Source organism: Hemitrygon akajei, chromosome 1 (assembly GCF_048418815.1).
Source record: "Hemitrygon akajei chromosome 1, sHemAka1.3, whole genome shotgun sequence".
Classification (NCBI taxonomy): domain Eukaryota; kingdom Metazoa; phylum Chordata; class Chondrichthyes; order Myliobatiformes; family Dasyatidae; genus Hemitrygon; species Hemitrygon akajei.
Window position 1 is genome coordinate 199,545,199 of NC_133124.1, and position 12,146 is coordinate 199,557,344.

The 12,146-nt window shown below is 42.7% G+C and overlaps 1 protein-coding gene across 5 annotated transcripts in view; it reads right to left on the reverse strand.

The window, feature by feature from the left end:
- The window catches only part of LOC140734441 (phosphatidylethanolamine-binding protein 4), a 417,588-nt gene that overhangs the window by 56,778 nt on the left and 348,664 nt on the right, over positions 1 to 12,146 (reverse strand). The window lies entirely within an intron of this gene.

Here is a 12,146-nt window from a genome sequence, read left to right on the forward strand (position 1 = left end):
CCCATTGTAATTTGTGTATCACATCTTTACTGCTGTTTGGATGTCAGTATCTACCTCCCATCAGGGTCTTTTTACCCTTGCAGTTTCTTAGTTCTACCCACAACGATTCTACATCTTCTGATCCTATGTCATCTCTTTCTAATGATTTGATTTCATTTTTTTTAACCAACAGAGCCACCCCACTGCCTCAGCCTATCTGCCTGTCCTTTCAATACAATGTGTATCTCTGGATGTTAAGCTCCCAGCTATAACCTTCTTTAAGCCATGATTCTGAGATGCCCACAACATCATACATGCCAATCTGTTACTGTGCTACAAGTTCATCTACTTTATTCCGTTCACTGTGTGCATTGAAATATAACACCTTCAGTCCTGAATTCATCACCCTTTTTGATTTTGTCCCCCCTTTACATTGTAACTCATCCCATTAACTACAGTTTTGTCCTATCATCAGCCTCTCCTTGCTAGCAACACACACAAAATCCTGGAGGAACTCAGCAGGTCAGGCAGCATCCATGACGATATTTTTTTCCATAAATTTTGGATTTCCAGCATCTGCAGATTTTCTCTTGTTTTTAAGAGGGTAGTCCTGTAAGATACCAACTACCATACTCCTTGTGACTTCTCTAAGAAATACAGACAAGATATCACAGACAGCACTTGGTCTTTATTAAAGGATGTCCTCAGAAAATTATAGGAAAATGTGCTAGAATTTGGTAAATTCATGGCAAAGTGCTTTAGAAACTCTGATTGCATTTTAACACAACAATAATAATGGTTTTAAGAATAAGTCTGTGTGACAACATTCGAAAATAATTAAAACAAGCTTTGCTTGTAGTTCTGTTGGTTTTTTTTGTAGGGAGAAAGCACTGCGCTACAGTGTGCCACATTGGTTTATGGCTGACAGATGTCATTCATGTAGATGGATATGTCTTGTTTCTTGTCAACCTTCCTGAATGGTATTGCAGCTCCATTCAATCAGACACATAGAGAACATTTCACCACACCACTAAAGTAACTTTATGGAATGAAGTGTTCATTTTCCTGCCTCAAAACTAATTCCCAGTGTGCTCGTTTGGCACAAAAGATATTTACCAATTATCAGTTCAGGCCTGAATACTGAACAGGTCTATCTTGTACTAGATTGGCAATCTGGATTTTCATAATTAAGTTTCTGGGCTGTGGTCAAATTGTATAGCGTGCTGGTGAGACTGCATTTGGAATACTGCATGCAGTTCAGGCTAACTGGGTATGTCATTCAGTTGGAAAGCTGCAGAAAAGATTTATAAGGATGTTACTAGACTGGAGGGTTCAAGATTTTAGGGAGACTGAATGAGCTGGGACTATTCCTATTGGAGTGCAGGAGCTGGGTGTGACTTGAAAAAGGTTTATAAAATCATGAGAGGCATGGGTGGGGTGAAGGTCTTTTTCCTCAGGGTAGGGGTGTCTAAAATTAGAGAGTACAGGTTTAAGGTGAAAAGGGGAAGGCCTAAAAGGGATCTGAGGGGCAACATTTTCCAAACAGAGGATAGTGAGCACATGGAAAGAGCTGCCAGAGGAAGTGGCAGAGGTGCGTACAATGGCACCATTTAAATGACATTTACACAGTTACAAAGGCAGGAACACAAGAGGTTCGACAGATACTGGAAAACCAGAGGAACTCAGCAGGTCACACAGCATCAATGGAGGGAAATAAACTATCAACATTTCAGGCTGAGACGCTTCATCATCATGTTTACTGTTTAGTCTCCTCCGTAGATGCTGCCTTACCTGCATTTTGTGTGTGTTACATGAACAGAAAAGGCCTTGAGGGATATGGGCCCAATGCAGAGAAATGGGACTAGCTGATGTATCAACCTGGTCAACATGGATGGGTTGGGCTGTAGGGGACTATTTCAATGCTGTATTACTTTTATGGTTCGATGGATTGAATCTTCAATCTTCTGAATAGACACGAGTGCTACCAACTAAGCAGTAATGCATTTTATACATGATTTATCTACATCTTCTGTCATCACTTGGTACCAAAAGGAGTGGAAAGGAAAACTCTTCTGTATTCCAGCATTAGTGCTGGGGGCCTTGAAATATAAATATAATAAACAGGATGCATATCTGCCAAATTCCAATATTGAGATTCTGCATGAAAACAAAACCCATACAGAAAAAATGGATCAATAAAAATAAATGTTGCCATTGCTAATTTTGAAACCATTTCAGCTGTGCACTGGATATGATTAAAATATTCTTCCGGCAGATGTTTCTGTGAAATAAAACACACTTGTGACTTTTCTTGTTTCTCAGATGGAGAAATGAGATAACAATTGGATTATTCCCAAGGGTGATGAACTACAAAGATGTCCCATATGCTTATTTACCATTGTTCCTGGCTTTGTTACAGATATTATTTTCAATTTAATCTCAGGCAGAGTTACAGTGCAACAGACCGTGAGCGCTCAGCCAGAGAAATGCAGATGCCAAGAATCAATGTGTGGTTCCTGGTCAGCAGATAATGCAGGAACAATATAACAACTTGTACAGAAGTCAATTCTAAATTTCTTAATTTACATACTTGCAATTTATTGTCAATTTGATAGTGCCTAAGACTGTTCCAGATATTGGATTGTTTATTCTGTGAATGTGGGCCAAGGTAGCTGTTGAATCAATGCTAACACTTGGAAAATTAAAGAGAATTCCGTAGCATTGACAGCACAGAACAGACAACTCAAACTACTCTATTTCACATAATCCTTTTCACACTTCAAATTATTTAACCCTATCACCGGAACAGTGAGGAAAAAAATTGTAAAATGTATTGGCAGGGAGCAATTGCGTATTTAGGCGAGAAATTCATTTTGCTCACTATCATTACTGCCAACTTTGCTAACCTCTGCACATTTGGTTCCTTTGTATGATTGTGCAGGCAACTGAACAATATATCACAAGTGTCATCACAGATGGCGAAGGCGGCTTTTGGTGTGGCAACCTTCATCAGTCAGGGCACTGGGTATAGAAGTTGAGATATGCTGCAGTTGGACAAGGTCTTGGCGAGGCTGCACTTCGAATGCTGTGTTCAGCTTTGGTCACCCTGCTACAGGAAATATGCATTTAAGCTGGAAACGGGGCAGAGAAAATGTATGAAGATGTTGCCAAGGACTTGAGGGACTGCATTAGGGAGGTTGAGCAGACTAGGACTTCGTTCACTGGAGCACATGAGGGATGATCTTACAGAACATATAGAACATAGAACAGTACAGCACATTACAGGCCCTTTGGCCCGCAAAGTTGTGCTGACCCTCAATCCCTGCCTCCCATATAACCCCCCACCTTAAATTCCTCCATATACCTATCTAGTAGTCTCTTAAACTTCACTAGTGTATCTGCCTCCACCACTGACTCAGGCAGTGCATTCCACACACCAACCACTCTCTGAGTGAAAAACCTTCCTCTAATATCCCCCTTAAACTTCCCTCCCCTTACCTTAAAGCCATGTCCTCTTGTACCGAGCAGTGGTGCCCTGGGGAAGAGGCGCTGGCTGTCCACTCTGTCTATTCTTCTTAATATCTTGTACACCTCTATCATGTCTCCTCTCATCCTCCTTCTCTCCAAAGAGTAAAGCCCTAGCTCCCTTAATCTCTGATCATAATCCATACTCTCTAAATCAGGCAGCATCCTGGTAAATCTCCCCTGTACCCTTTCCAATGTTTCCACATCCTTCTTATAGTGAGGCAACCAGAACTGGACACAGTACTCCAAATGTAGCCTAACTAGAGTTTTATAGAGCTGCATTATTACATCGCGTCTCTTAACTCTATCACTCGACTTATGAAAGCTAACACCCCATAAGCTTTCTTAACTACCCTATCTACCTGTGAGGCAACTTTCAGGGATCTGTGGACATGTACCCCCCAGATCCCTCTGCTCCTCTACACTACCAAGTATCTTGCCATTTACTTTGTACTCTGCCTTGGAGTTTGTCCTTCCAAAGTGGACCACCTCACACTTCTCCGGGTTGAACTCCATCTGCCACTTCTCAGCCCACTTCTGCATCCTATCAATGTCTCTCTGCAATCTTCGACAATCCTCTACACTATCTACAACACCACCAACCTTTGTGTCATCTGCAAACTTGCCAACCCACCCTTCTATCCCCACATCCAGGTCGTTAATAAAAATCTCAAAAGGTAGAGGTCCCAGAACAGATCCTTGTGGGACATCACCAGTCACAACCCTCCAATCTGAATGTACTCCCTCCACCACAACCCTCTGCCTTCTGCAGGCAAGCCAATTCTGAATCCACCTTGCCAAACTTCCCTGGATCCTATGCCTTCTGACTTTCTGAATAAGCCTACCGTGTGGAACCTTGTCAAATGCCTTACTAAAATCCATGTAGATCACATCCACTGCACTACCCTCATCTATATGCCTGGTCACCTCCTCAAAGAACTCTATCAGGCTTGTTAGGCACGATCTGCCCTTCACAAAGCTGACTGTCCCTGATCAGACCATGATTCTCTAAATGCCCATAGATCCTATCTCTAAGAATCTTTCCCAACAGCTTTCCCACCACAGACGTAAGGTTCTGGTCTATAATTACCTGGACTATCCCTACTACCTTTATAGAACAAGGGGACAACATTTGCCTCCCTCCAATCCTCCGGTACCATTCCCGTGGACAATGAGGACATAAAGATCCTAGCCAGAGGCTCAGCAATCTCTTCCCTCGCCTCGTGGAGCAGCCTGGGGAATATTCCGTCAGGCCCCAGGGACTTATCCGTCCTAATATATTTTAACAACTCCAACACCTCCTCTCCCTTAATATCAACATGCTCCAGAACATCAACCTCACTCATATTGTCCTCACCGTCATCAAGTTCCCCCTCAGTGGTGAATACCAAAGAGAAGTATTCATTGAGGACCTCACTCACTTCCACAGCCTCCAGGCACATCTTCCCAATTTTATCTCTAATCCGTCCTACCTTCATTTTATGCACCTTCATTACAGAGGTGCATAAAATCATGAGGAGAACAGATAAGTTGATTGAACTCAGTTTTCTCCCCCTCACCCCCAGCGTTTGGGAATCAAGAACTGGAAAGCAGCGGTTTAAAGTGAGAGCGAAGAGATTTTATAGAAGCGAGGGAGGAAATATTTTCACCTGGAGAGTGGTCAGTATATGGAATGAGCTGCAAGGGGGAAGTGGTTGAGCCAGGTACGTTAACAACATTTAAAAGGCACTTGGACAGGTACATGGATGGGTAAGGTTTGAAAGGATAGGGACCAAATGCATGAAAATGAGACAGCTTGGAGGGAAATCTTGGTTGCCATATAACATCTATGTAATCAACAACTTTGCTTCCATACTCCTTTGACCTGAGAAACAAATGCTAACTTTTTGAACATTACTGCAGAATGGAATTACTGTCAAGGTTATATTTTATTTTCATTTAACAATACAGAGTGAAGAAGGCCCTTCTGGCTTTTCAAGCCATGCCACCCCAGCAACCCCTGTCAAACCCAACTGACCCTAACCTAATCACGAGACAATTAACAATGACCAATTAACCTATCCGGTACATCTTTGGATTGTGGGAGGAAACCGGAGCACCCAGGGAAAACCCAAGCATTCAATGGGGTGGATGTACAGCACTGCAGTTGAACTCCAAACTCCAAAATGCCACAAGCTGTAATAGCATTGCACCAACTACTACACTGCCAAGGCACACCAATATAAAAAATTTGCTCTCTGACTTGTTACAAAACAGGAGCAATAAATGAGGACATTTTCAGATGGAGTGTGCCACTGCATGCTAACTTGTTGTCATACTTCTGTGAACATGACTGAAGCCACTGGGCATGTGCAGAAACATCAAATGGCACACACAGCTAATTTCACATCATTTGTACAAATTCTAATATGCATATGAGGTCCCTGAAAACATGGAAAATGGGAGATTGAGGTTTTTTTCATTAAAAGGCTCCATTCTACTTGAATCATAGTCAGGTGGCCTGAAGCATGTATCCTCTTCTTTAACCTCCCACCATTATTAATTTCCTTTACCCACTTCTTCCTGCCCCAGTCGGCTGCCTGACTCTGCAACTTCTCATCATTTGCCTGATTCTGCCCTTACCATGCTATGAACATCTGAAGTCCGCCCACGATCACTGACCACAGTTGTAGCTTTCAGCTCTCCACCTCCCCTAGTCCATCACAAATGACTTCTTCAAACAAGTGTCTCATGACATACAATAACTTTGCTGAAGGAATGGTCCTAGCAGGTCAAGACAAGAGTTAAAACAGTTCAACTTGAATAAATGGCTATGAAGAAGCTGAAGGTCTGAAGGCCTGAAGAAGCTGAAGAAGCTGAAGGTCTGAAGGCCTGAAGAAGCCCCCACATAACAGGTGAAACCCTTTTCTCATCAAATATTGTTGTTCAATCTGGACTTTTACCTCTGATTCCCTGCAATTCATAGATTTGATTTATTTCCATCCTACCTTCCAAAAGAAAGACAACTGAAATTTGATTAGTTAAAGGCTGAGAATTCCATCTTCAAAACCTTTTAAAGTAATGACCAATATTCGACGACAAACTTGTGGAGGAAGTACACCTGAACATTGTCAGATTGAGTAGTGACATACAAGAGATGAAGAAAAATATCTCCCATAATCCAAAAAGCTGATCTGTATTCATTAAATAATGGAAGGAATGGACTTCATGCCTTTTGATAATTACAGGCTGAGATTTGGGGGAGAAGCACAAGTCTGATATATTGAATTGAATTGACTTTAGTTCTTACATCTTTCATGAGTAAAAATCTTTACGTTATGTCTCTGCCTAAATGGGCAATGTGCAATTATAATAATTTATAATAAATAGAACAGTCAATGTAACATAGAAATATGCTCAAATCAGCGTGAGTTAATTAGTCTTATGGCCTGGTGGAAGAAGCTGTCCCAGAGCCTGTTGGTCCTGGCTTTTATGCTGCGGTACCATTTCCTGGATGGTAGCAGCTGGAATAGATTGTGGTTGGGGTGACTTGGGTCCCCAGTGATCCCTCGGGCCCTTTTTACACACCTGTCTTTATAAATGTCCTGAATCATGGGAAGTTCACAACTACAGATGCGCTGGGCGGTCCGCACCACTCTCTGCAGAATTCTGCGATTAAGGGAGGTACAGTTCCCATACCAGACTGTGATGCAGCCAGTCAGGATGCTCTCAATTGTGACCCTGTAGAAAGTTGTTAGAATTTGGGGAACCATACCAAACTTCCTCAACTGTCTGAGGTGAAAGAGGCGCTGTTGTGCCCTTTTCACCACACAGCTCATGTGTACAGACCACGTGAGGTCCTCAGTGATGTGGATGCCAAGGAACTTAAAGCTGTTTACCCTCTCAACCCCAGATCCATTGATGTCAATAGGGGTTAGCCCATCTGCATTCCTCCTGTAATCCACAACCAACTCCTTTGTTTTTGTGACATTGATGGAGAGGTTGTTTTCTTGACACCACTATGTCAGAGAGATGACTTCTTCCCTGTAGGGCACCTCGTTATTGTTTGAGATCAGGCCAATCAATGGAGTTTCATCAGCAAATTTAATTAGCAGATTAGAGCTGTGAGTGATGACAAAGTCGTGGGTATACAGGCAGTAAAGGAGGGGACTTAGTACACAGCCCTGAGGGGCTCCTGTGTTGACAGCCAGAGGGGTGGAGGTGAGGGAGCTCACTCTTAACACCTGCTGGCGATCTGATAGGAAGTCCAGGATCCAGCTGCACAAGGCAGGGTCAAGGCCGAGGTCTCTGAGCTTCCTGTCGAGCCTGAATAGAATTACGGTGTTGAGTGCTGAACTGTAGTCCAAGAACAGCATTCTCAAATAAGCATCCTTCTTCTCCAGATGTGTAAGGACAATATGTAGAGCTGTGGTTATTGGGTCATCTGTTTATCAGTTGTGTCAGTAAGTGAATTGTAGGAGGTCCAGTGTGGGTGGTAGCTTGCTGCAGATGTAGTCCTTGATCAGCCTCTCAAACCATTTGCTTATTATTGAGGTGAGTGCAATAGGACGCCAGTCGTTCAGGCATGTTACCTTGGTCTTTTTTGGTACAGGGACAATAGTGGATAATTTGAAGCACAAGGGCACTCTATACTGGGAGGGGGAGAGATTAAAATGTCTGTAAACACACCTGCCAGTTGTGCTGAGCAAATCCCAAGTACTCAACCTGGGATGCTGTCCGGTCCCGAAGCCTTGCGACTGTCCACTCGTTGGAAACATCTGCATACTTCTGCCTCAGAGATGACCAGGTTTCAGGTTGTAGCGGTGGCTTTCCTCGGAGACTCAGAGTTAGCGACATCGAACTGAGGGTAAAAGTGATTGAGCTCATCTGGGAGAGAGGCCACGATGTTGGCGGCACCACTACGTTTGGCTTTGAAGTCTGCGACGGTATACAACCCTCGCCACAAGTCGCGTGTGCTATTTGTTGTGAATCTTGACTCAATCTTGTCCCTGTATTGCTGTTTCGCAGCCTTAATAGCTTTGCACAGATCGTAGCTGCTTTTCTTGAGCTCTAGCTGATCACCAACAATGCAAGCTCTATGTTGGCCGGTAAGTGCTGCTCGCACGGAACTGATCCAGGGTTTCCGGTTCAGGAGGACCCCAACCAACTTCTGGAGGACAACATCATCGATGCACTTCCGGATGAAGCACATGACCCCATCCATGAACTCAGAGTCATCCTCATCATGGAAGACATTCCATTCGACGTCATCGAAGCAGTCCTGCAGCATGGAGACCGATTGGTCAGACCAACAGTGGATGGTTTTAACTATGGCTGCCACTTGTTTCAGCTTCTTCCTGTACGTCGGCAAAAGCAGGATTGAAGAGTGATCTGATTTTTCAAAAGCTGGGTGAAGGAGAGCTTTATAAGCGTCGCGGAAGGGAGTGTAGCAGTGGTCAAGTGTGTTATCGCCACGAGTACTCACCTGGTTGTGCTGACAAAACTTTGGAGACACTTTCATCAGCGATGCTCGATTAAAGTCACCGGCAACGATGAAGGCAGCCTCTGGGTATGCAGTCTTCAGCATGTTGATGGTCTTGTACAGTTCCTTGAGAGCCAGGTCAGTATCAGCTTACAGTTGTCAGATCGGGCCAGGTGTAGTGATCTAAGTGTTCAATGGGACCTGGGACAGGTTAATGAAGGACGTGCCTGCATGATATGTCTTCTGGGCACAGAAGCCACAAAGACCCTCCAGAGCTGCAGGCCAGGTACAACTGGTAAGTAGTCTCTGCAAAGACATGACTGCAAGCTATGAATACTTTTGCTAAACCCATTTCAGAGGGGGGTGGGGAGGATATGAGAGATAAGATGAAGTCTTCACTTGGATATGGACTTTGGGAAACCTTCCTCGTTAATGGGGAGAAACGAACTGGAGATGAGGCAGAGAACCTGGAATGATCCTAAGGTTGGAAAGCTGAGAGTGGCTGTGAAATGACCTCCATGGACAGAACCATCTGAGGTTGTAACTGAAATTGTAGGTCACAGATCTCAGGAAGGACAAATAATCCTGTATGAGCTAATTCTTCAAACGGTAAAGTTTCAGAGGCAATGCGGTTAATAAAATTTGTTTGGAGACATAAGGGACTGCAGATGCTGGAAGCTGGAGCAGCAAACAATCTGCTGGACAAACTCTGTGGTCCTGATCCAGGGTATTGGCATGAAATATGAACAATTCCTTTCCTCCCACAGCTACTGCTTGACAGAGTTCCTCCAACAGATTCAAACAAGAGAAAATCTGCAGACATTGGAAATCCAAGCAACACACACAAAATGCTGATGGAACTCAGCAGGCCAAGCAACATCGATGGAAAAGAGTACAGTCGACATATCGGGCCGAGGCCCTTCAGCAGGACTGTGTGCGTACCTCCAACAGATTGTTTATTGCTAAATAAAACTTGGTTATTCTGTGACCAAATACATTGTTATATTTCAGAACAGGCTGATGGATAATCTCACTCCAGAAGAACCTTCCATGTGTTGCGACTGCTGACATAATTGAATAGAGTTCTAAAATTATAAAATGCAGCCGGAGGAATGAAAATCCCACCTAAAACTTAGGAGTTACAGTGGAGAGATCCAAAATTTCCTTCTTTGTAATATTAACATTCAAGCAAACAGCATTGATTTTTTCTAGGGTGAATTAAATTTCTAGGGTGCACAGGAGTGGAAATTTTAAGCGGAAGTGTCAAATTGTACTGGTTACATTGCACTTGTTATGATGAAAATGATAGATGAACCAGCTGGTCTTTTAGTATCAGAACATATTCTCACAAAGACAAACACCATCATTAAGACACTTAAGAGCTGCAACATAGGACACATCATTGACAAATCCGCTTCTTCTTACTGAAGTTCCCTCTGGTCAAACACTCTTGACTTCATCTCTACCATTTTCACTTGTTGATATTCTCTTTTATGTTGGTTTATGCTTCTTTAGGATCCACTTTCCTAAATCTCACCTAAAAGCATTTCCGGAGGAAACAGCTTACTAAGTTTGAAAGAAGCCTGTTGGTCTCTCTAGTCTGCTGCACCATCAAGTAAGATCATGACTGATTTGTTACCTCAGAAACGCTTTCATGCTTTAACCCAACATTTGAAAATAAATATTAGCAATTCCTTAAGTGTTGCAACCAGTTCGAGCTGGATCAGTGGACACTTAATGATCTGAATAAGTTTCATTTTCATGTTTTCATACAGAGTAATTGTTCTTAAATTTCCTTTGTTTCAGAATCTGGCCTCAAAGGAGAGGCCATCATTTATTGCTCATCCCTAAGTGCCTTTAAACTAAAGTTTACCAGGCCAATTAAGGAAGTATTCTAACAAACTCATGGTTCAGGATCCATTTACAGACAAAATCAGGTAAGGTTAACAGATTTTCTTCTCTGAAGAATATTACAAAACCAGGTGGGTTTTTAAAGACAACCCAGTAGTTACATGGCCATCTTTATCACTGACAAACTTCTTTTCAGATTCCACCAACTGCAAGTTGGAATCTGAACTCAGATGGTGGATTATTAGACTAAGCCTCTGAGATACTCCTCAGGAAACGTAAGCATTACACCACAGTCATAAACAAATCATTCTAACAGAAAGAATTAGAGTCAGATTTAATATCACTGGCACATGTCATGAAAATTGTTTTGTTGTCATACAGCAGCAGTACATGGCAATACGTAATAATAAAAATTTTCAATCGCTCTGTATGTGTGTGTGTGTGTGTGTAAAATAAAGTTAAATAAGTAGTGCAAAAAGAGAAATAAAAAGTAGTGTGGTAGAGTTCATGACTTCAATGTTCATTCAGAAATTGATGTCAGAGGGGACGAAGCTGTTCGTGAAGCACTGAGTGTGGCCTGTAAGGAGAGGAATCTCAAGGTTGTATACTTTATACGTAATTTGATAATAAATGTACTTTGAACTTTGATGGCAGCAATGAGAAGACAGCACATGTAATTTGTTAGTGATAATTATTTAAAGTCTCTTTCAAGATAGCCTTGTTACGATCCCTAAAGTGATGAGGAAAGTACCAGGACGCACTGTTTATGCCTGTTGGTTATGTCGCTCAGTTCATCTAGAGCCTGTTTGATGCAGGCCTGAGGTGGATGTACACCACTACCAAGATGATGGCTGAAAACTTCCATGGCAGATAAAATGGAGGATACTTGATCGCGAGATGTCTCAAGTTGGGAGAGTAGGACTGAAGTGCCACACTTATGCACCATGAGGAGTTAATCATAAAGCATACTCCACCTCCTCCGCCTTTGAAAGACTCAGCACTCCTTCTTGAATCATGAAGCCAGTGAGCTGTATCACTGCGTCCGGAATGGCGGGGGATATCCAAGTCTCCGTGAAATACAAAAATACATCTGTCTCTGACGTCCCTCTGTAATAGCAATCTTGCTCTGAAGTGTTTGATATTTTTTTTACCAGAAACTGTATGTTTGCCAGCAGTAGAAATTGTTAGTATGCAAATTTTAACATGAGTAAGTGGGTAAATAATGCTAAGAGTGTTGACTTTCCCTGAAAAAATTTAAGCTGAATGCTACTGTGCTCATTTCTGCTTTCACAGATCTGGCTACAAGCAGCCTCGGTGCACCCAAGCACAT